This window comes from Macrobrachium nipponense, chromosome 20, assembly GCF_015104395.2.
Source record: "Macrobrachium nipponense isolate FS-2020 chromosome 20, ASM1510439v2, whole genome shotgun sequence".
In the NCBI taxonomy this organism is placed as follows: domain Eukaryota; kingdom Metazoa; phylum Arthropoda; class Malacostraca; order Decapoda; family Palaemonidae; genus Macrobrachium; species Macrobrachium nipponense.
In genome coordinates this window covers 37,812,260-37,835,517 of record NC_061089.1, presented here as the reverse complement: position 1 = coordinate 37,835,517, position 23,258 = coordinate 37,812,260, and the positions used below count along the sequence as shown (strand labels likewise).

Genomic DNA, 23,258 nt, shown 5'->3' with positions numbered 1-23,258 from the left:
TATTTGAATAACATCTCCGTAGGCTGGTCACTACCTTTTATACTGGGTTTAACTCGTTTCCTCGAATTTAACTAATGCAATATTTTTGTCTTTAAATTTACTTTGTAACTCGCTTTTATCGTTATCGTTGTACCTAAACAATTTATTGAATGAACATTAAAGTGCCGGTACATTACTGTGGCCTCTGCTATATTTATTGTCACATGCTACTCAGAGAAACAGCAAGATTAGTCAGATATGGTTTCAGATATTTGAGCTAAGGTGCACTTTGCATGTTGGTTTTAGAGCCTTCAAATATGCATTCCCATGATTGTACAATGTGCTTCCACTTGATATTAGAACTAAGAATATCAAGTCATTCAAGAAAAATATTTCTTATTCTTTGAGCGTTCCGGCAGTGAAGATCTGACAATTGAAATGGAGCACGTAGCATAGTTACCAGGATGTCTGTATATTTTTGTGCACATGACAAATGAATTTGTGTCTGAGCGACGTGAGTTGAGTACGACTTACTATTGTAATACTGAACTTACTGTAGGTTTCTTTGGTCTTTATTGATAGTCCGTTTAAATCCTGTTTTAATGTCAACCTTTTCATATTAATCCAACTGTTGACGGTCACTATAGTTCGATTTTTGTGGACAAGACATTTAAAGTGTTTTTATCATGAAGTAGCGGTATCTATAGCATTGCCCATTTCCTAGTTAAGATATTTTGTGTTGTCTACTTCCTTCAGTTATGTTTTGATAAGTGATTTATCCCTTTACCAAATGAAACTCGTACCTTTTTTTCGTTCACTCAATCTCGAATTAATTTCAACACCAGGTATGAAGTATTCAAGTATAGTGTTGTAATTCCTTTTATACAATTACCAAGCTAGCTTTGTGCTGCTTTATGCTTATGGTGTATTTCAAGAAAAACATGAGAGAGAGAGAGAGAGAGAGAGAGAGAGAGAGAGAGAGAGAGAGAGAGAGATTTGTGACGAGTTTTGAGCGGAAGAAAGATTCGAAGAAGCAGCACAAATGACGTCATTGTTTGTGTACAGCTGAGTTAGTTGACATTAGCGATTAGCGTGTGATTCTTTGGCAGTATAAGACGTATTTTAACATACGATGGATAGACTTTTGAAGGCATGGGGCATGTAAGATATCAACGCCAAAAGAAAAGGTATGTAAGCGCTGCAAACATATGTGGTACGCCTCCAGTGTTATCGCGGAAGCTTAGCATATTCAAACTTCTCAAAACTTTGGTCCTAGTAGGCTGTTTTCTCCTGGTCAAGAGAACAGGCTAGGATGCTGCATTGAAATCGAGATTGGGTATGAATCAATATTATATACTGTTACATTAAAAAAACTTATTTTGTATTTTCATGGATGCTGTTGAACTCCTTGTATAGTAGTACTAGTAGCTTATTTCTCGTTAATAAAAAAGTTTAACCTACAGCTGGCCGGGTTTACCTAGGTAGTAGGGTAAACAACCGCATGGCATGGCTCAATTCAACGACGATCACGGCTGGACACCCTACGAAAAAGTACTTATAACGCATCCTGACACCGGAGATGGGCATCAGTCGCGACTTGTTGTTGGTGAGAGACGGAGCTAAAGACCTCTACTCTCCTTCCGAAGTAAGTATTGTCTCCAAAGTTAGAAATTAAGGCCAAATTTAAAGCTTTAAAGAGAGGGTAGTGAAAAGGGTGTCCAACGCAGTGCAAATCTCACCAAAACGCTTTCGAAATTTTTACTTACGCTTAAATATCTTAGAAGATTGATGCCATCTCGATGTTTGTGGAATCGCTTGTGTCAACAAACTTCCCATTTCCTGTGATAAATCCGCACACCACATGTACCCATAAATGCTGGGGCACTTTCATCACAACAGTCGGAACACGGTCACTGGCCACGACGTTTTTAAGTAAACAACCGTTTTGGTAGAAGAAGACAACGAAGCGTGCACTAGATAATTATTTAAATAATTAGTAAAACATCAATATTTTACATATTTATGATGATTAATTTGAAAATAATCGTTATTGTAAAAGTAACTCTATTCTGACTCAAATTTAAGTAATTATTTTTCGGAATTAGTACGTTCTTTTAAGTCCTGTATTATGACGTCACGACATCTTGACTCTCGTACCTATTGTAGATGAATTGCTATACTCAACTTTTTTGCAGAACATTTAACCAGTTATTCATGCAGATTGTTATCAGCTATTCATGTAATTGTTATAATCGTAATGTGCATATATATCTTTATTATTTACTTTTTGGATATAAGATGTTTTACTGCCGGATTACCGCTGTAGTGTGACGCAATCGCTTTCGGTCCCTGGGCCACCGTCTGTTTTCGCACCATAAGAAATTAATGGGGCCGAATTTGCAATGACCAGAAAGTCGTTAAAAGAAGAAAGTTAGCATTGAGGGGCATATAGCTATTTTGATTGAGAAAAATACAAATTTATACAATAGCTAGCTTGTAAAAAATACTTGATTACAAAAACCTTGATTGACAACTAAGCAGCGTACCTACTATGGGTTTCAGAGACAGTGCAAGCACGTTTTTTGGCAATATTTCTGTAATGAACACTCGTATCAGAACGAGATTTTGCTATAGTAGTGCATTACACCCAGTGCCATAATTTATAAGGGTATCGTGAATCACTAATCGTAAAGAATAACGACACTTGTCCTTGTACCAAGAGACAAAAACTCCATTATCCAGAAATGGATACGAACACGCGTAAAAAGCTCCACCTACCCTCTACCCCCTCCCCTCCACTGCCACCCCTGTCCTTCTTCCTTCCTTCGCCTTCCTTTCTCTCTCTCTCTCTCTGTTGCCAATTGGTATGTGTTCACCCTCCAAACTGGGTATAAAACCTACACAAAACGTGGAAATGGGTGAAATTAGCCTATGTATTGAAAGTATATAGTATACATAAATATTAAAGCAATTTTATCATTATTGCATTAATATGACAACTAGAATTCATGGAAACAGATTATAATAATGCATCGACGTATGTGTGAAGCTCCCATAATGTGGCAACGATGATTTTGCCATTCTTAGCATGCGAACATTAAAGGTTACATTTATTTCTGGCATACACAGTTATTTAAAAAAATGAAAATACTAATATAGACTTAAATCAGTGAAAAGTGCTAGAAAAAAAAACATTATAATCCACTTATCCATAGTCTGTTCCGCTATGGTTTTCGGCAGCCAGGTGTACGACCAGGTTAGAAACATTGGATTTTATCTACTTCAGAAATATCTGTAATTTTTCGGGGTAATTGAGTTGCAAAAAAGGGGTAATAGACATGAATTAAATAAACATTTTGAAATAAAAGTAAAGTTGAACTAAATGATGAGTAAAGTAAACAATTAAGGGAATAAAACTTTGCAGCGTCGTTGTCTGCTGCTCATAACTGTGTGTGTGGAGTGAGCGCTTAGGAACCAGGAACAGCAACGTGGTTCAAGTGCAATGTGGAGAGAATTAAGACCAAAATGTGTATAATAACAATCAAATAAGCACTGTGGAGTTTCAGTTGTGATGGTAGTAATGGTAAAACCACTGATTACAAGGTAAAAATGAATTCAGTTCAAACCATGACCCCGGGAATAACAAGTTTCATACTTTCACTAATATAGGTAACAAAATGTTGTTTTATTGTGCTGATTACAACTGCAATCTTGAGTAAGATCAATAAATGTTACATTTATACGCTAACATTGTTCAGTTGAGTGCTGGGAAGGCTGGGAAAGATTGCGTCCATCCGTGACCAGACCCGTCCTGCCACACGATCGCCCCCATATTGGATTTCAAAACTGCCTTGAAAATATATTTTATGAAGAGCGTCACATGCTTATTTTAGTTCGTATGGGGCTTTCATATATCACTTTATGTTGACGAAACTTCAATCTTTTAAATGGTAAGATTAGAGTTGTAATTGTATTCTTGTTTCACCAATTAAATATCGAATGAATAAGACCCGGCCAGCGTGATGATGGTGGATCATCCGTGATTGTTTGGTGGCTTCTGATTGGCTGGTATTGGTAGGTAGGCTGCTCTCTCAGTGTCTCATTATTTTCGTCTGTGGCTTAGAAAACTAGCAATAGGTATATTTATATTTCTTCAATACCTAATCTCACGCTTTGTTCAAGATAGGAAATTTTTGGTCATACCATAGGATTCGGTATTAATTGTACAACTAGCGAAGTCATCTTTTTCTGAAATCAATAAGATAAAACACAAAGGAATTACAACGAGTAAAAGTGAAGAGAGAAGTATTTGATTCTTTATACCTGTTTTTACTTATCATCGGATTTTGCATCATTAACGCGATCAAGATGAAATAAAACTTGTATTTTCGTACAATAAGATCACCCTGAATACGATGGTGCTTTCAGATTTTGGATGCGTGTAGCATGTGAAGAGAAAATGAAGAATATGTCTTATTACTATGTTCCATACGTAAATGATTCAAGTTTGACGGTATTGCCGAGAGAATGAGATCTGCAAGGCTTCGTTGCATTGGTCCTCTCAGTGAGAGATTTGAGTTGCCAATTAGCAATATAAGAGGTTGCAATTTCGACAATATTTACCATGTTATATCATTACATTTTTTGTAATTAAGTACACAGAATTCCCATCATGACTGCCAAACATTTTCAATCTAATATCATACAGTATGTGTGGATATATATCTGATAAGAAAAATAATAATAATCAGATGGATGCATCTGGTAACGTCAGCCGAGATCTAGGCGGAAAGCAGGGAATTCAGTCCAGCAGAGAAGTTGAACTCTGTGAACAGAATTCGCACTCTTCAACTCAGCCTAAGCTTTAATCAGGTTGTTTCAGAATATTGTTTTTAATTTTATTATATGAATATATTTTCAAACGCAAGAGATATCAGAGACTTAAATATTTGAGTGATATGAAATAATAATCTCAGTGAAGTAATAAACAACAAAGAATTAAGGAAGACTGACTTCCTTTTAGGCTGAGTCAAGTACGGATGCAACATAATAAGACATATTCTTCATTTTCTCTTCACAGATTACACACATCTAAAATCTGAAGGCACCAGCATATTCAGGGAGATTGTATTGTATGAAAACACAAGTTTTATTTTATCTTGATGACAAGAATGATTAAAAATCCAATGATAAATAAAAACAGGTATAAAGAATGAAATGTTTCCTCTTCACTTTTACTCTTTGTAATTCCTTTGTGTTTTATCTTATTGGTTTCAGGAAAAGATTATTTAGTTGTACAATTAATACCGAATCCTTTGGTATGACCAAAACTTTCCTATCTTGAGCAAAGTGTGAGATGATTGAAGAAATATAAACATATTGCTTGTTTTCTAAGCTGCAGATGAAAATAATGAGACTGAGCGAGCGGCCTACCTCCTGGTACCAGCCAATCAGAGGCTGCCAAACAAATGTCTCGTAGGCACAAGAATTCACCTTAAGTGAATCGACTAAGTAGGGTAAAACATCGCTGTGCGGCCATTTGATCAGAAAAATCGGCTACTTTTTCGCTCTATATTTGATTGGTGAAACAACAGTACAATTCAATATTTATACCAGCATACCTACCATTCAAAATACGTATTGAAGTTTCATCAACAAAATTAAATAGCTATATGAAACCGCCATACGGAGTAAAATAAGCATGTGAAGTCCTCATAAAATATGTGTTCAAGGCAGTTTTTTAAATCCAATATGGCATGGTATGGTTGTGAGTGCAATTCGGTTCTGCAATCGCGGCCACGTCCTTCCCAGCCTTCCCAGCACTTATTTGGACAATATTTGCGTATATAGTAGATGTAATGTTTATTGATATTACTTAAGATTGTAGTTGTAATCATTCAAGCAGCACAATAAAACAACATTTTGTTGCCTATATTAGTGAAAGTATGAGACGTCTTATTCCCGGGGACATGGTTTGAATTGAAATGCATTTTTCCTTGTAATCGGTGGTTTTATCCTTACTGCCATCACAACTGAAACTCCACAGTGCTTATTTAATTGTAATTATACACATTTCATTCTTAATTCACTCCAAATTTCACTTAAAATACGTGAGAATTTGTTTACTGCAAACCCATGGCAAGAATAATTTTTCAGCCTTGTACGTCTGGCAGCCAGAATCCACGAGTCGAGCAGACAACGGTTTAGTGAATTGTTTATAAAAAATATTTGACTTTTTTGCCAGCACTTTTCATTTATTTAAGTTTATATTACTATTTTGACTTTTTTTAATTTTTAATAATTGTATGGGTGAAATCATTTGTTTTGTTCATGAAACTTACCTGTCAGATATATATATAGCTGTATTTTCTGACGTCCGACAGAATTTCAAAACTCGCGGCACACGCAGTGGGCGGCCAGGTGGTAGTACCCGTTCCCGCCGCTGGGAGGCGGATATCAGGAACCATTCCCATTTTCTATTCATATTTTTTTTTTTTCTGTCGCCGGTGCTGGAAACAACTGTTTGCAGTACCTCCGTCTAGGATTTTTGGATTATCTCGCTTTAAATTATCTGGATTGACTTTTGGTATCAACTCTGGATTGTTGGATTGGCACGCGTAATAGTGGATTGGTTTTTTATTTTGGATTGGCTTTTCTGTGTACATGATGTCGGGATCAAGTACAGGGAGTTTCAGAGTGTGTGTGAGGAGTGAATGTAAGGTGAGGCTTCTTAAACCTTCAGTTGATCCTCACACAGTTTGTATGGAATGCAGGGGGCATGTTTGCTTGGTGATGATCGGTTGCAATGCAATGCAGGGATTTGTCAGATGATAAATGGAAGATGTATGAGACCTTATCGCGTAAATTGGAGCGTGATAGAGTCAGGAGGTCTTCCTCCAAGAGCAGTTCTACAATAGGTAAGGAATGTAATATTTCTCCTCCTCTAACACCGGTAGATTTTGTTCAACCTAATCCTGTGTTGTTGCCTTCGGGCCCTATTGCTGTGTCTGGAGAAGGTAATGCCCTTTCTCTGATTCTCGAGTCTATTCGCGCTCTTGAATCTAAAGTGTTGGCCTTAGAAACTGGCCCTGTGAAAGTTTGTGATCGTGCCCCTAGTGTTGTGGAGGGGGCGTCAGATCAGCCCCATAATGCCTCTAGGCCTAGACCTCTATCGGACTCCCAGGACTCAGGGAGTGGGTATGTCGAAAAGCCGCAAGAGGGTTACGGGGGCTCCCCACCGATTCTGGCGTCCCTTCGGCAGGCCTTGTTGCTAAGTCCCAGGCTGCCAAGGAGCGCGCACGGCGCGCGCGTCCTGAAGGATTGCTTTTCGTCCTCCGAAGCGTCCTCCCCGCGCAAGGGGTGGAGCGCTCGGAGAGACTCTCGTCCGCCGAAAAGGACTTTTCGTTTTGAGGGACACTTCACGTTCTATATCACCGCTTTCTTCAGAGGACGCGTATGACGCTTTTCCTCCTCAGAAGAGAGGTAGAGTCTCAACCGACGAGGACGCTGGGTTGCGCGCACAGGCGTGTTCCCCTGAGATGCAGGTAGCTGTACCTGCGAGAAGGAAGGAGGCGTTCCCCTCAGCCCTCGCCTTCTCGCAGGGTCAGTCCTGCCCCTTCTTCTTCGTCATCTACGAAGAAAATCCTTTTTGTCCCTCAGGACCAGATTTCGTCTCTCATGGCTCAAAGGACTCGCCCAGCAGCAGTCGAGCCTAAGCGGAGAAAGGACGTCAGGCTGCCCGTCAAGAGGACGAAGCAGTCTCCTTCTCTCTCGTCTCGTTCGTCTCTCTCTCCTCCTGGCCGGATCGTCACCGTTCGTTCTCCGAGTAGATCTTACGCTCAGCAGGACGCTTTGCGCTATCGACAGGACACTTGCTACAAGAAGCAGGACGCTTTTGAGGACGCTCGGCAGGATGCTCTCCGTTAGAAGCAGGACGCTTTTCGGACGAGGCAGGACGCTTTTGAGGACGCTCAGCAGGACGCTTGCCTGGCTAAGCAGGACGCTTTTGGCGCCTCTCGTCAGGAAGCTCGTGCTTCCTCTCGTAGGGACGTGTCTAATAGTAAGACAGTTCCGTTGTTTCAAAGGACGCTCTACGTTCACAAGATGTCCGTCCCTCAAAGGATCGTCGTAAGGGCGAGTCCGTGCCTGAGAAGCGGTAACTTCCAATCAGCGGAAGTCTTTGTTTAGACCTAAGCCTGCTGGACGTACGCCCTCTCCGGATGGACGTTCTCCAGTTCCTCTTAGAGAAGAAGGGTGGGGAACATAGTTAGTCCAGCGAGTTCAGTCGAAGAGGAACCTCCTGTAGCTTCGGCTGTGGTCTCAGACTATAGGTTCTTGTGCTGGCTTGTTACGGTTCGTCCTTCGGGGATAAGTTTCAGCCCGGCAGCCCCTAGGTCTTCTCCCTCTCAACTTTCGTCTTCTAAGTCAGTCAAGACTCCTGAGTTTGTCGAGATGAAAGACGTCGCTTTCAACCAAGAGGGCTTTCAAGAAGCTCCAAGATTTTATGTCTCGAAGGCAGGACCAGGGCAAGACCACGTTCGCCCTTCCTCCCTCTAGACTCTCCGGGAAAGGAGGCATTTGGTATGAAACCAAGGAGGACGTGGGGGTGAAGGTTCCTTCGTCCGCTCTTGGGGACTTCTCCAGTTTAGTAGACGCTCAGAGGAGGTCCCTCTTATCATCTGCAAAGGTGTCCTGGACTCCTGTGGAGACGGACCACCACTTGAAAGGACTGCTGCGCACGTTGGGTGTCTTCAATTTCTTAGACTGGTGCTTGGGAGTTTTGGACCTTCAGTCTAGAAGCCCTGATTCTCTCAGTCTGGGGGAGCTGTCCAGCGTGTTGTCGTGTATGGACAAGGCCGTCAGGGATGGTTCGGAAGAGCTGGTTTCTCATTTTGGAACAGCTTTCCTGAAGAAAGAGCTCTTCTATGTAATTTTACCGCTAAGTCGGTTTCTCGCTCAGAAAGCGGAATTGCTCTTTTCGCCTCTTTCGGACCATCTCTTCCCCCAGGCTATGGTGAAAGATCTTGTGACTAGTTTGCAGGAGAAGGCGACCCAGGACCTCTTGGCACAGTCTTCAAGGCGCCCAGCAGTTCCTTCTACATCTTCGTTCGTGAGACCCCCGAAGAAGTCAAACCTTTCGCGGGGCACCCCCTCGAGAGCAGCTCCTCGAGGAGAGGTTTTTCGAGAGGAAGAGCTTCATTTAAGCCAAAATCTACCAAATGAAGATCTCGTCCTTCAGACGCCAGTCGGGGGCCAGGCTGAAGTTCTTTGCGGAGGCATGGAGGCAGAGAGGGGCGGACCCTTGGACTCTCAAGATCGTAGAGCAAGGGTACAAGATCCCCTTTTTACATCCTCCTCCTTTAACATCAACTCCCCAGAGACCTCTCTCCGACTTATCAGGGAGAGAAGAAAAGTATCCTTTTCGATCTTTTAGACCAGATGGTCGAAAAAAAAGAGCGGTGGGAGCAAGTCGTGGACCTGGGGTCACCGGGCTTCTACAACAGGATTTTCCTGGTGCCGAAGCAGTCGTCGGGTTGGCGCCCAGTCCTGGATGTGAGCATGCTCAATCTTTTTGTGGAGAAAAACAAGTTCAAAATGGAGACGCCTCAGTCGTGCTAGGAGCCTTGAGACCTGGCGACTGGATGGTGTCTCTGGACCTGCAGGACGCGTACTTTCACGTCCCCGTCCACCCTCCTTTCAAGGAAGTACCTGAGATTCGTCTTAGGCAACAGGGTTTGGCAATTCAGAGCCCTTTGTTTCGGTCTCAGCTTGGCCCCGATGGTTTTTACAGTTATAATGAGGAATGTAGCGAGGTGGCTCCATTCTTCAGGGATCAGGATATCCCTCTACCTCGACGATTGGCTGATCAGAGCGTCGTCGAGAAGAAAATGTCTGGAGGACCTTCAATCAACGTTAGCCCTAGCAAAGTCCCTGGGCCTTTTAGTCAACTCCGAAAGTCGCATCTGACCCCGACACAGTCCATCGTGTATCTGGGGATTCATATGGATTCAGTGGCTTTTCGGGCGTTTCCATCCCAGGAACGTCAGCAGCTAGGCTTAGAGAAAGTCTCAGCCTTCCTAGGGAGAGAAGCTTGCTCGGCGAGGGAATGGATGAGTCTGCTGGGCACCATTTCCTCGCTGGAAAAGTTTGTCTCTTTGGGAAGACTGCACCTCAGGCCTCTTCAATTTTTCCTTGCGGAAGAATGGAAAGCCAAGGAGGACCTGAATGCGATCCTAAGGATCTCAAACACAGTGAAAGCACTTAAGATGGGTGGCTCGACCCTCAGAAGTTTGCGAGAGGGCTATCCCTAAATCTTCTGAGCCCCGACCTAGTGTTGTTCTCAGACGCTTCCATTTCCGGTTGGGGAGCAAATTTACCTAGGTTGGGGGAGGAACAATCGCCCACTACGGCGCTCCAGGGGCCCCCATTTCCCAACTTGGTACCCTCCAAAAGGGGGAGTGTCAGGCTCCTGGAGAGGGGAACAGGTAGCCTGGCACATCAATGTAAAGGAACTGGCAGCGATCTTCCTGTCGCTGCAGTTCTTCGAAGACAAAGTGTCAGGCAAGGTCATTCAAGTCAACTCGGACAGTACCACAGCCCTTGCATATCTGAAGAATCAGGGAGGAACTCACTCCCGATCCCTTTTTCTCCTTGCAAGGGAAGTTCTGCTATGGGCAGACGTAAGGCAGATCAAGATCCTGACGAGATTCGTGGCAGGGGTTCAGAATGTCAGGGCGGACCTTCTCAGTCGTCGAAATCATCAAATTCTGCCAACAGAGTGGACCTTGCACCAGGAAGTCTGTCAGCAATTATTGAGACTGTGGGGACGTCTTCTAGTCGACCTGTTCGCTACGTCGAGGACGAAGAGGCTTCCTCTGTATTGCTCCCCGGTCCTGGATCCAGGAGCAATTGCGGTGGATGCGTTGCTCTGGAGCTGGACAGACCTAGATCTTCATGCCTTTCCCCCATTCAAGATCATGGGGGAAGTCATGAGGAAGTTCGCAGCTTCAGAAGGGACAAGGTTGACTATGATTGCCCCGATGTGGCCAGCAAGAGAGTGGTTCACAGAGGTCATGACTTTCCTTGTGGACTACCCAAGAACGTTGCCCTGGAGGAGAGATCTACTCAAACAGCCTCACTTCAAAAGGTATTACCAAAACCTCTCCGCTCTGGCTCTGACTGCGTTCAGACTATCGAAAAGTTGGCCAGAGCGAGAGGCTTTTCGAAAGCAGCTGCGAGAGCAATCGCTAATGCTAGCAGAGCCTCTTCAAGAGCTGTCTACCAATCTAAGTGGGCCTCCTTCAGGGCATGGTGCAAAAAGGAAGGAATTTCCTCTTCCACGACCTCTGTGAACCAGATAGCAGATTTCTTGCTCTATTTAAGAAATGTGCAGAAATTGGCAGTCCCTACAATTAAGGGTTATAGGAGTATGTTGTCGGTCCGTTTTTCGACACAGAGACTGGACCTCTCCGACAACAAGGATCTACACGATCTCTAAGGTCGTTCGAAACCCTCCAAGATTCCACAGGCAAGACCACCCTCATGGAATCTCGATGTGGTTCTGAAACATCTAATGTTAAAGTCCCTTTGAGCCTCTCCACGAAGCTTCTCTACGGGACTTGACGAAGAAAGCGCTTTTCCTAACTTCTCTGGCGACGGCGAAGAGAGTTAGTGAAATCCAAGCGTTCAGTAGCCTAGTGGGCTTCAAGGGGGACAACGCTGTCTGCTCGTTGAGCCCGACTTTCTTGGCAAAAAATGAGAACCCGTCTAATCCTTGGCCCAAGAGCTTTGAGATCAAAGGTATGTCGGGTCTCGTGGGTCAAGAACCAGAGAGAGCCCTGTGCCCTGTCAGGGCTCTCAAGTTCTATGTTCATAGAACTAAAGAGATAAGAGGTCCCTCAGGTAATCTCTGGTGCTCGGTGAAAAGACCAAGATTTGCCATGTCAAAGAATGCTGTGGCTTTCTTTTTGAGGGACGTCATTAAAGAGGGGCTCATTCATCTTGCCAGAAGACTGATTTGAGCCTCTTTAAAGTGAAAGCTCACGAAGTTAGAGGTGTAGCTACTTCTCTTGCCTTCCAAAGGAATATGTCTATCAAAGATATCCTTGATAGCACCTTTTGGAGGAGCAATTCCGTATTCGCCTCACATTACCTCCGGGATGTGAGAACGATTTACGAGAACTGTAGTTCTTTGGGGCCATACATTTCGGCAGACACAGTTTTGGGGGCTGAAGGTAGCTCTCTTCCTATCCCTTAGCTAGTTTAGGTTAGTTTTATTGTTGTGCTTTTGGTTGATGGAGTGAGATCTTCTGTGGAAATCTCCCATTCTTTAGTTTAACTGTCAGAGGGGTGGTTGGGAGTTTGGTCAGGTGGTGGTCGGTTGCTGTGTTACTCCCATATGTTTGGCTCGATGGTCTTGTCACGTTGAGGTCATGTCCCCGTTGACAGAGCATGCAGAGTGCTCCAGCTCTACAGGTCTACACCTGGCTGGCAACTCTGATAAAAGCAGAAGCAGGCTTAAGTGACAGTAATCACAGAGTCTACTTTGCTAACAGGTAAGGAACCAAGAAGTGCATCATTTGCTAATTTAAGTTTCCTAAAAAATCCTATTCTGTCTCTTCCCACCATCCGAAGGTGGGATTCAGCTATAAATATATCTGACAGGTAAGTTTCATGAACAAAATGTTATTGTTATAATACAATTAAGTTTGTTCATACTTACCTGGCAGATATATATAATTAGAGTGCCCACCCTCCTCCCCTCAGGAGACAAGGGTCATGAATAAAATATGAATAGAAAATGGGAATGGTTCCTGATATCCGCCTCCCAGCGGCGGGAATGGGTACTACCACCTGGCCTCCCACTGCGTGTGCCGCGAGTTTTGAAATTCTGTCGGACGTCAGAAAATACAGCTATATATATATCTGCCAGGTAAGTATGAACAAACTTAATTGTATTATAACAATAACATTTTTAAGTTTTAATAATTGTACAGTTGAAACAAACTTAACCTTTAATGTGTGCTAGGAATGGCAAGTCATCTTTGCCAATTTAGTGGAACTTGATACATACGCTGATGCCTTTACAAACTGTTTCCTTGAATTCTAGATGTCATAGTAATGTAATAATAATAAAATTGCTCTAATATTTGTATATATATGTATTACAAATAGATACACTAAATTAATTCACTTATTTCCACAGGTTTGTGTAAGTCATATCCTAAGTCTGGAAGGTAAACAAAAACCAATTGGTAACAGTGATGAAAAAAATAGGGAAACACGAACGTGTAGCTAATGTTCACAGCAAAACCGATGAAATTTGTGTCAGGAATCTGGTTAATTTTACAACAACGAATATTTTCAAAATTACGTATCATGAATGCGTAAGAAATTTATGCAATTCATAATGTTATTCTGGTGTTTAAGTATTTAAATGTTAAGTATTTAAATGTTATGTAGTGTACTCTTCTTCCTCTTCCCGAACAATTGCCATGTTTACCCCGGCTGCAAGCATAAACACCATCGTAGTTTAAGATTGTTGTGAAGAAAGTTTCCCAGCGTCTATGGGTAGAAGTGGTGTGTGGATTTAGCACAGGAAATGGGAAGTTTGTTTACACAAGTGACTCCGCAAACATTGAGATGGCATCAATCTTCTGTATGTTAGGTGTTTAAGTAAAAATTTCGAAAGCATCATGGAGGTAAGTTAACACTGTACATGGCTAGACTTCATTAACTTCTGTTTAATAGGAAATTATGGCCTTAATTTCTTACTTGGGAGAAAACACTTACTTCAAGAGGAAAGTAGAGGTTTTGAGGTGTTGCTTCCATGGTGGTTGGTTTGTGACTGACCTCTAACTTAACTTACTGGTAGTGCTAAAGTTATTTTTTGGGAAAATGGCAGTGCTGCCACACAGGTGGCTGCCTGGCTGCACAGCGGTGTTTTACCCTAGTTACCTTCCTATAGGTACCTAGGTATGAGCCAAAGCATAGCCCATATTTTTCTTTGGTTGAATTATGAAATTTTTAAATTTCCACATAGGTATAAATGAATCATAGTTAAATTGCTACTGTAGCCAAATAGCCTACCAGCCTAACTCACATGAATACATACTGTGTTCAGGCCTAGTACCAGGCCTGCGGGATGAACCAGAAAACTTAGAGAAAGTAACAGTGAGATAGATTTTAACTTGGTCTATATAGGTATTAATATTGTAAAGGACCTATTTTTTTGGTAATTAACATAGTGTCAAAAAGATTCCAGTTATTTTATTTAATCAACTGAAAATGTAAGTTCAGAAACTATAGGCTACTCCTTAATTTCAACATAAAATTATGATTATTTTATGTAAAATAGTGATTTTTATAAACTCAATTTGAGACCTTTTTTTTATGGTCCTTTATGAGTAACCTGGTACAAATTATATTTGATCTATCACAAAGATATCTTGTATGCTTAGTTTTAGTAATTTTGAACAGAAAAGAAGAAATAAAACAAACACATTCTCAAAGTCACCACTGGAGAGCTAGCAATGGTGCGTACTTGGCATAAAAGAAAAAATTATACTTGACAGATCACAAAGCGGTCAAGAGAAACAAAAGACACAATATCAATATATCAACATATTAAATACATAATAAATCAATAATATAACATAAAGCAACCAAACTTATCTAATAAAACAACCAAACTTAGCTAAAAACAGGCGAAAAGAAGATATAAAACAAATGTACGAACCTCCAAGATTGCCTGTTACTTGATGTATCAGAAAATTGTCACGGGATTAGCTTACAACACATCAGCATGATAAATCAATAGTATAACATATAACCAGTCTAAGATGACAAATAAAACAACCAAATTTACCTATAAGCAGGCAAAAAGAAGCAAAGAAACTCACAAACAACCAGGATGACCATTGAAGTGATACTATTTATGAGTAGTCTTTTTGCAAAAAAAAAAAAAAACTTAATTCTTGATAACTCAGTATAGCACAAGATATTTCGAATAAGCCCTAAAATAACACTGTTGGTCATGAGACATTGTAATAGTCCTATATACATATTAGCATTTAAGTTTTTACGAGATATCTCGGTTAAGTCCAAAAATTTTTTTGAACACTGATCACAAGATATCTTGGGTTAGTCTTGTTCCTAAACGATTAAGAATAATATTGAGGATAAAAAAAACACACACACACGGGTGCGCTCACCAACTCTGAATTGTCATAGAGACCTGGATGTTTCTAATAATCAAGGCCTCTCAGATCTTGTGAAGTCCTTTAATATTTCCAAATTGAGGAAAGAATCCTCTTTCTCTTGAAATCAGGATGCAGTACTGAAGTGGTTGTCTGGTCCACATTTCAAACTGCTTCGTTCTTTCTCGTTGAGGGATCTAATGATGAAGACTATTTTCATTTTGGTGCTGGCGACAGCAAAGGGAGCCAGTGAGCTTTATGCTTTCAACAAAAGAGTTGGCTTTTTTGGGGGAGATGCAGTGTATTCCCTCTCTCTGGATTTTTTTGCTAAAAGCGAGAATCCTTCCCAACCTTGGCCTCATTCTTTTGCTATTAGAAATTTAACTAACTTCGTTGGACCGGAAGAGGAGGAGAGGACCTTGTTCCCAGTGAAGGGCCTTAGATATTATTTGCAAAGGATGGAAATGATTAGAGGGGAATTTAATAATTGTGGCATTCAGTGAAAAATCCATCAAGACCCTTCTTTATAAAGTACCTTATTTTAGAGGCTCACTCCCAGATAACTGAGGAGGATATGTCAGCCTGGAGTACCCACAAGTTTTTAATGTTGGATAGTGGTCATATTTTTTAATATTTTGGTGTAGGTGATGGCATTGCTCTGGTCTTAAATTTTGTGTTACTAAGCCCTGGGCAGGAGCATTCTCTATACTTTGTTGGCCTTTGGTATCGACCTTTGCCACAACGCTTTTTTTTTTTTTTTTTTTTTTTTTTTTGTCAGCCTTTGTTGGAGTCGTACTCTTTGCTGCAGAGTCCCACTACAACAGAGGTGCCCCACTGCCTTACTGTCGTGCTGCTGTATGTTCAGATGAGTGTTGACCAGAGGCAGTACTATCTCCCTGCAACAGCTCTCTCAACAGTTGAGGAAACAACAAGCATTGGCTCAATGCTAGCAATAATTTTTGTTTTATTCCTTAGTATATTTGTAGTAAGTCTTTATGTTGTCCATGATTCTCCACCACATTCAATATGGAATCTCAGCTAAGTAATTACTGGGTAAGTTACATATATAAAAATGACATTTTTATGATAACATAAAATTCTATATATACTTACCCGTTATCATGGATGGAGCCTGCCCTCCTCCCTGCATATGGACTTTTAGCATAAAAAAATTGAGCTGTTGGCTGAGTCGTACCTCTCACTACTACGTGGGCGGGGCCATGTCGCCTACCTAAAAACAAAAGAATCGCTACCGCTAATTTCAAAATTTAAGGTGCCATCAAGTAGAAACCCTTAGTTAGGTAATTACTAGGTAAGTATGTATAAAATTTTGTTTTATCACAAAAATGACATTTTTCCGTGGAGATACAAACCTTTGCCCTTTATAGAGGAATCTCCCTCAGCATGAACCGGAACAGTCATTTAAACTTGGTAAAAAGATGGTTAGGAGTAAGAGAGTTGAGTTGGGGCCCAACTCATTTACTATAAGCTGCCACTATTTCTTTAGCTTCGGTCAAGTTAAGACATCTTGCTGTTCTGTTACTGACTGTCAGGTGGAAACTATGTTCATCTTTTTTTATTGCATGAATGATATTTCTGTACTTTGGTCATGGAATTGAACGAGAAAGTGACCAACAAAACGTAAAGTATGTAAACAGTTGTAGGCTACTTCATGTACTTCATTGAGAAGTTGGTAGTACAGGAGGAAGGTCAAATGATGTTCAGACGTTCCTTTACAGTTAAGTAACCTTCCTTTGATTCTGGCATATCATTTTTTGGCTCCTTCCTCCCAGAACGCCCTCTCTCTCAGCCTTCTGCAAGTTTTCTCTGGCTTGCCAAAGATGTATGGAAGTGGTGTTAGGGTACTAGATCATACTCTCTTGGCAGTTCAGACTCATGTGTGCCTGTTTGTGTCCCCCAGGTGAGACAGCAATGGATGTTCATGGTTTGCACCACCTTTGTAGGCAGCTTAGAAAGAGTACACTACTAGTAGGCTTTTCCATTCCTTAGTGTGCTGAGAAACCTATCTCTTACTGCTGTACAGTAAGTTCCAGAAGTGAAGCGACAAATCTCAGAATTGATCGTACTTCTATAGAAACTCATGGGGTTGCCAGTTAGTATATTTTATTCCAATTATTGTCATCCTATTTATCTGATAATACGTATCAGTGATTGACTGATAAGCGCACAAAGTATTTTCCCCAGTGAATGATCAATGTTAGTTTCAGTAATTGTTTATTATAAAAAAAAAAAAAAAGAATTTCCTCAAAGAAACATCTGCGGCTTCCAAAGTGTGATATGAAGTGTTCACCATAGAGTGGCAGCAGGAACCGTGTGCATAAGCATTGGCCAAATGTTTGTAAATTAACTTTCTACTTTTATAGCGTTATATCAAAAGTTATTATGATTTCTTTTGATAAAGCACAGAGAAGTTTAGCATCTGATTAAATGAAATATAAATAAGACAAGTTGGTGTTAGAAAAGAAAAAACAAAAAAACAAAATCCAAGTTATGTGCGCGTTTAGCGTTGGTTACATGGTTAGGCCTATTTCAAGAATCAAGGAAATATATTTTCCAGCTTGTTAGTTAATAATTTCATGGAATTACTCGATTGTGCAAATTTTTGCATGTGGAATTGCGTTCAGGGTCGCATCAGACAAGTATTTTGTAGGTTTCCACCTTTTTTTTCTTTCTTTCTTTCAATGCATAAGTGAGACTATTCTTGTCCATACGAATCCCGGAGTGTGATTATGCTTGGCGAGTATTATTTTAATTCGAGTCAAGTATCCCCTGTTATGCTCTCTCTCTCTCTCTCTCTCTCTCTCTTCAGGACGTCTTTATCTATCAGGAATAACCAGAGGTCTGTTTTAAGAATCGAGCACTAGGCCTATTGGTCATGCTCGGGTGCTTCTTTATATATATCTATATATATATATATATATATATATATATATATATATATATATATATATATATATATTATATATATATATATATATATATATATATATATATATATATATATATATATATATATATATATATATATATATATATATATATATATATATATATATATAATATATATATATATATATATATATATATATATATATATATATATATATATATATATATATATATATCCCCAAAAAACTCATAAATTTCTGTTATGCAATAATACTTGACTGGATCGAACTGATTGCTGGTTGTCAGTGGTGATATGAATTTGGGTGATATCACTCCCTTATGATACGCCCACTTACGCAAATTCAGTCTTAAATTTCACGGTTGGGATATGATTCGAGATTTGAAGTAATAGGTTGAAGGTGAAAAAGGTGGAGTTAGTATTGTGGGTAGAGGTAAAGGTAGAGGGGGTAAGGGGTGGTTGGGGTCTGTCTCTCCCTACTTAACCAAGAGTGATGATTTTACGGGTGTTCTGGTTGTTTGCGACCGACTTTCTTATTTTTTATATAGCGGTCTGTCTGTTTTCCCAGGTGCAAGGATAGGTCCTGGTGTCGGTCCTGAAGGTTCTATCTTTGCCTAAATAACAGACAGTGGCCCTGCATTGTAAGCCTTGCAATGCCCGGAACTAGGCCTAGTCACCTGAAGGTAGCAACAGAGGTTAGAGCCTTTCTCGAAGATGGTGTTTTATGCTCGGTCCTAGAAGCTAGAGTCAGAACTACCAACCACCCCCAACTTCTCCATTGAATCTAGGTGCATTCATGGTTGATTATGTTTAAAGTCGCGGAGATTTTCCCTTCACATTCTATTGATACTTGCATGGTTTTATGTATCTTCGCTAAAATAATTGATAATACACTATAATATTAAATATTTGTTTCCGTATTGCTCGAAATATACATTGGTAATATTGGTAATCCTGTGTTGAACGAAAATTTCAAATTGTTTCGTTTCTATAGTTTGAAGTAATTGCTATACTTTAAAAGAATTACTATTACCGTAATTTTTTCTTTTGATTGTTATAGATATCATAGATTTGATATTTGTGCATCATATGTTAGCTTTATTTTGCTTGATAGAGCTTTCACTGTAGAAAAAATATATATTTTTCAGCTACTAGTTGTAGTTGCCAGTTAGTGAATTTCGAACGAAATTCTCTGAAATTTGTCGCTTCAGTTTTGGAACTTACTGTACATGCTTCTTTTCATGCTGAAGAAATGAATGCTGTTGAGCCTGCTGTAGCCTCATTTTCTTTGTGAAGGCATTGAGCACTGCCCATGCTCTTGTTACTCTCCTACCTATGCTGATATGTCTTCTACCGTAGCCAAGGCAAAGAAATTTTATTACATAAACTTCATCTTCCACATTAAGCTCTTCCTCTTTGTCTTGTTCTCCCCTTTCTTCCTTCCATAGGAGGAGGAAGAAAGTTGTTTTGGAAGTGCTCTTGTAAAGAGTCCCATCAGCCTTTCAGTGAGCAGCTTCCTGTTTTTGGGGTCGGTGGTGGCATTTGTTTACTCATGAGATTGGCATCTGCTGTAGGTAGGGCTGACATGGATTCTCTGAGTGAACTTGCGTATCAGTGTCTCCTTATTTTCTTTAGAGAAATGAGGGCTGTCTTGGGTTTTCCCTTATTTGTACTTTTGCATAGGTAGAAAAAGGAAAGTCTTTGTGTTATCATCTGCTAGGCGCATGCTCTTGTGCACTTGTAGACCAAAGGTTCATTTGCAAAAGGTCTGTGTTGTACAATACTGATGGGTTTCATGATGTTCTTTATCATGTGATTGTGGATTGTACACTTGCACAATCCCTCAATTGTGTGCATGCAGACAAAGGTACATTAAAGGCCAGGGCTGTATGATGCTGCTGGGTATTTGACACTGAAGTAAACCATTTCCATGATTGTGTAGACAATGAGGATGTTCCTGGTTCATCCAAGAGCTGATTTGTGTGTGCACATGAACATATTTTCCTTGCCTTTACTAGTTTGAAATTGGCTGTTCACAGGAAAGCCTACTGGTATATGGACCACTGTTTTGAGTGGTCCGGCATCAATCTCAGCTTGTAATTTGCATTTGGTGCTACCAGATTTTATCATTTGTGTTCATGGTCCCTAATGTACTCTCCAGGGCAGGCCAGTGTGTAAGCCTCTTTCAGGAGAGGAACCAACTCATATTTTAGGGAATCTGTTGAGACTTGAAGGTTCTTTTTCTTTAGAATCCTTTCAGGCAGAGTTGGAATGGTTTTTTCAAGAGATAATCATTTGTGAGCATGACTATCTTGGAACAACAACCACTGCTTCTGGTGTTTCAACTGCTGTAGTTGCTGCTTGCTTGTGGTATCTTGGATCAGGTTAAAACTCTGATCTGTGAATTAGAAGGTTCCCTGGTATCCAGTAGATCAGACAAGCTGCTTTCCCTGCAGTTGGCACCTTAGAGGAAGTCTATATGCCTAAGGTTGCATAGACTGCCATCTTCAAGTTGTTTCATTTGTCTGTGGACTGGCAAACACCCTCCCCTGGGTCATTTGCCATGGAGAAAGTTACCTTGGCCTCCCCCCAGCTAACACTGTGGTGCAACCTTTTGTTGAACATAGGTTCTGTTCTCCCATTGAAAAGACTGAGCTTCTTGTATAACCTTGACTCTGAAGCAAAAAGATTGGTCACTGGACTTCATAAAGCTTGAAAAGCCTTTCCCAGTGCAAGAAAGCTAGTCAGCCAAAACATTTCTTGTAGGTGGAATATCCCTGGCTGGCAGCCCAACATGTGAGGAACCCACTTGAGCATCTGCATTGCTAAATGCTGTAACTCATTGGCATTATGAAATGACTCAAACAGTCTTTGTTGTTGCCACTATCCACAATGCATGCACCCTTAAAATGCTGATGTGCAGATAAGTCACACTTTGTTCACACCTGAAACAGAGAGGTCTCATTGGTGTGCACCCCACCCTTTCATGATGTGTGTGAGAGTAGAACATCTCTGGAGATGTAGAGTTCAAAGTAGAAATTCCAGTTAATAAAGAGTTTTCCAAGGTGTTCCCCCACTCATGGCTCAAGAGCACATGTGAAGGGAAGGGTGGCTTTATGAGGCTCAAGGGAGGGGTTGCTTGAGGCAGCTCGGAGCAGTGTGAAGGGAAGGATGGCTTAAGGCCAACCATTGTAATGCTGCTTCATTTGCAACTGTAGTGAGCATTAGTAGAAGTGTCTGAGAGGCATGAGCTTCTTTAAGGACAACAGGTAACTGAGAACTATTTACCATAGTCAGTCTTATTATTTGTCATATCAAGAACTGCAGTCATCTCCCTGAACTTGCTAAAATAACATTCTTACTATAAAACTTTGCTGTTGCGGTGTTTGTCATTTTGCCCTATATTTGCATGCTGACCAACTGGTTCATTGGATCTTAGTCATCCTGGTAGTTCCTCATTGGCCCCGTGTCTACATGTATCCTGGTCTGCTACCTCTTTTGGTAACAACTCACAGAGATTCCCCTTTGATTCTCTCTGCTCTAGGTAGCCTCAATTGATGGATGACAGGAAGTAAGCCATCTGAGCCATGCCAAAACTTGCTCTCTTCAGTTCCTGTGGTTAAGCCTAATGCTCTGCCTTGAGCCTGGTCGTCCTACTGAAGGACAAGGACCTATCTCCCTCGGCAGAGTTGTCCATGTTCATTGAAACTTTGAACAGTTTGTCCCACCGTGTTGGTTTGGGACTGTGGAGCAGTATATGACTTCTCGTCCTCCCCCAAACCCCAGCCTAACTCAACCACTGTAGAGTCCTTGGAAGATCTCACTGTTAAGACTTCTTCCAAAGCCTAATCATATAATGTTGACGAGATGTTGCATGGCCTATTGTATCTTGTCTGACACAAAGAGGATTGGGGAGTCCTCTTGTTCTCGTTGGTCTCGAGATTGTGATGAAAATCATGACTCAACTGTTTTTTATGAGAGATTTACGAATTTTTTTATTCCCTTCCTTGGAGAATTTGTATGTGGGCCCAGATGAGATGCTTTTGTAGCCAGCACGAGCCCTGTAGCACTATTGAATGAGAATGCAACCTCTTAAGCCAGAGTGCTGTGGTCTTTTTGTAGTATCAACAGGTACAAGGTGGTGTCCAAAAACACCCTTTCTTTATGGCTCCATGAAGTCATCAAGCTGACATACAATTCTTCCTGCGAGGAAGATAGCTGTCCAGTCTTGGGGAGAGCTTACTTGTGTTGGAGTGTCTCTAGCTGCGCAGCAAAACTTCAGTTTCAGAGTTAATGAGGGAAAGTTTCAGGCAGTGCCAGACTACCTATATTGCATTTTACCTCAGGAACATCAGCCACAAATCCTTGAACACTTCCTTATGGCCTGAGGTGGCTGTTCAACAAGTTGTGTCATTTGTCATTTCCAAGATCCTCTCTCTCTCTCTCTACAAGGCAGCAGTCAGTCTGAAGATTTGCTGGACAGGTCAGAATGTAGATAAATTTTGTAAGAGGACATCCTGTCTTGGAGCCTCACCTCATAAGGTGTGACCTTCTGCTAGAATGAGAGTTCAGACACATTTCACTCAGGCTCAGGGTCCTACCAGTCTTCCATCTCAGTGACATTGTGTAGGGAGTATCAGGTATTATTGGTTCCATATTCATGATCATGACATGGAATAGTATGGCATTTTCTGGTGGAGATCTAACTTGCCAGTCAGCAGAAAGACTACATTCTCACTGAAGGAGTGAGTCTTGTGGATAATAGTTAATGCTTTGTATTTCCGTAGGCACAAAGCCAAATTTTTAGTAATTTGTATTTTTGTACATGAACTTTCCTGTCAGATATATACTTAGCTTATGTCTCTGACGTCACGACAGAATTCAAAACTCGCGGAATCGCGACAGGTAGGTTAGGTGATCTACCTTACCCGCCGCTGGGTGGCGGATGTATGAACCAATCTCCCTTTCCAGCCAGATTTTCTCTGTCGCCGGTTTCGACTACACCTGTGGTTGTTTACCTCCTGATAGTTTAATTCGTTTCTCGTTGCCTTGGATATCTTTGGACTGACTTTCGGTGAAGTACCTGATCTTGTTGGCTTGGCATACGCACTTGTGGATTGTTTTTGGATATTGGTTTGGATTTTTCTTTGATT

The 23,258-nt window shown here is 41.0% G+C and overlaps 1 protein-coding gene across 2 annotated transcripts in view; it reads left to right on the top strand.

Annotated features, from left to right (window-relative positions):
* The first annotated feature begins 1,010 nt into the window (after positions 1-1,010).
* The window catches only part of LOC135224874 (MICAL-like protein 1), a 226,454-nt gene continuing 204,206 nt past the window's right edge, over positions 1,011-23,258 (top strand). Inside the window, exon 1 of one of the 2 annotated variants that reach the window (XM_064264226.1) lies at positions 1,011-1,166. The gene's annotated coding sequence lies outside the window, so the exon portion shown is untranslated. The remainder of the gene's footprint in view (positions 1,167-23,258) is intronic. The other variant, XM_064264219.1, reaches the window with a different exon arrangement.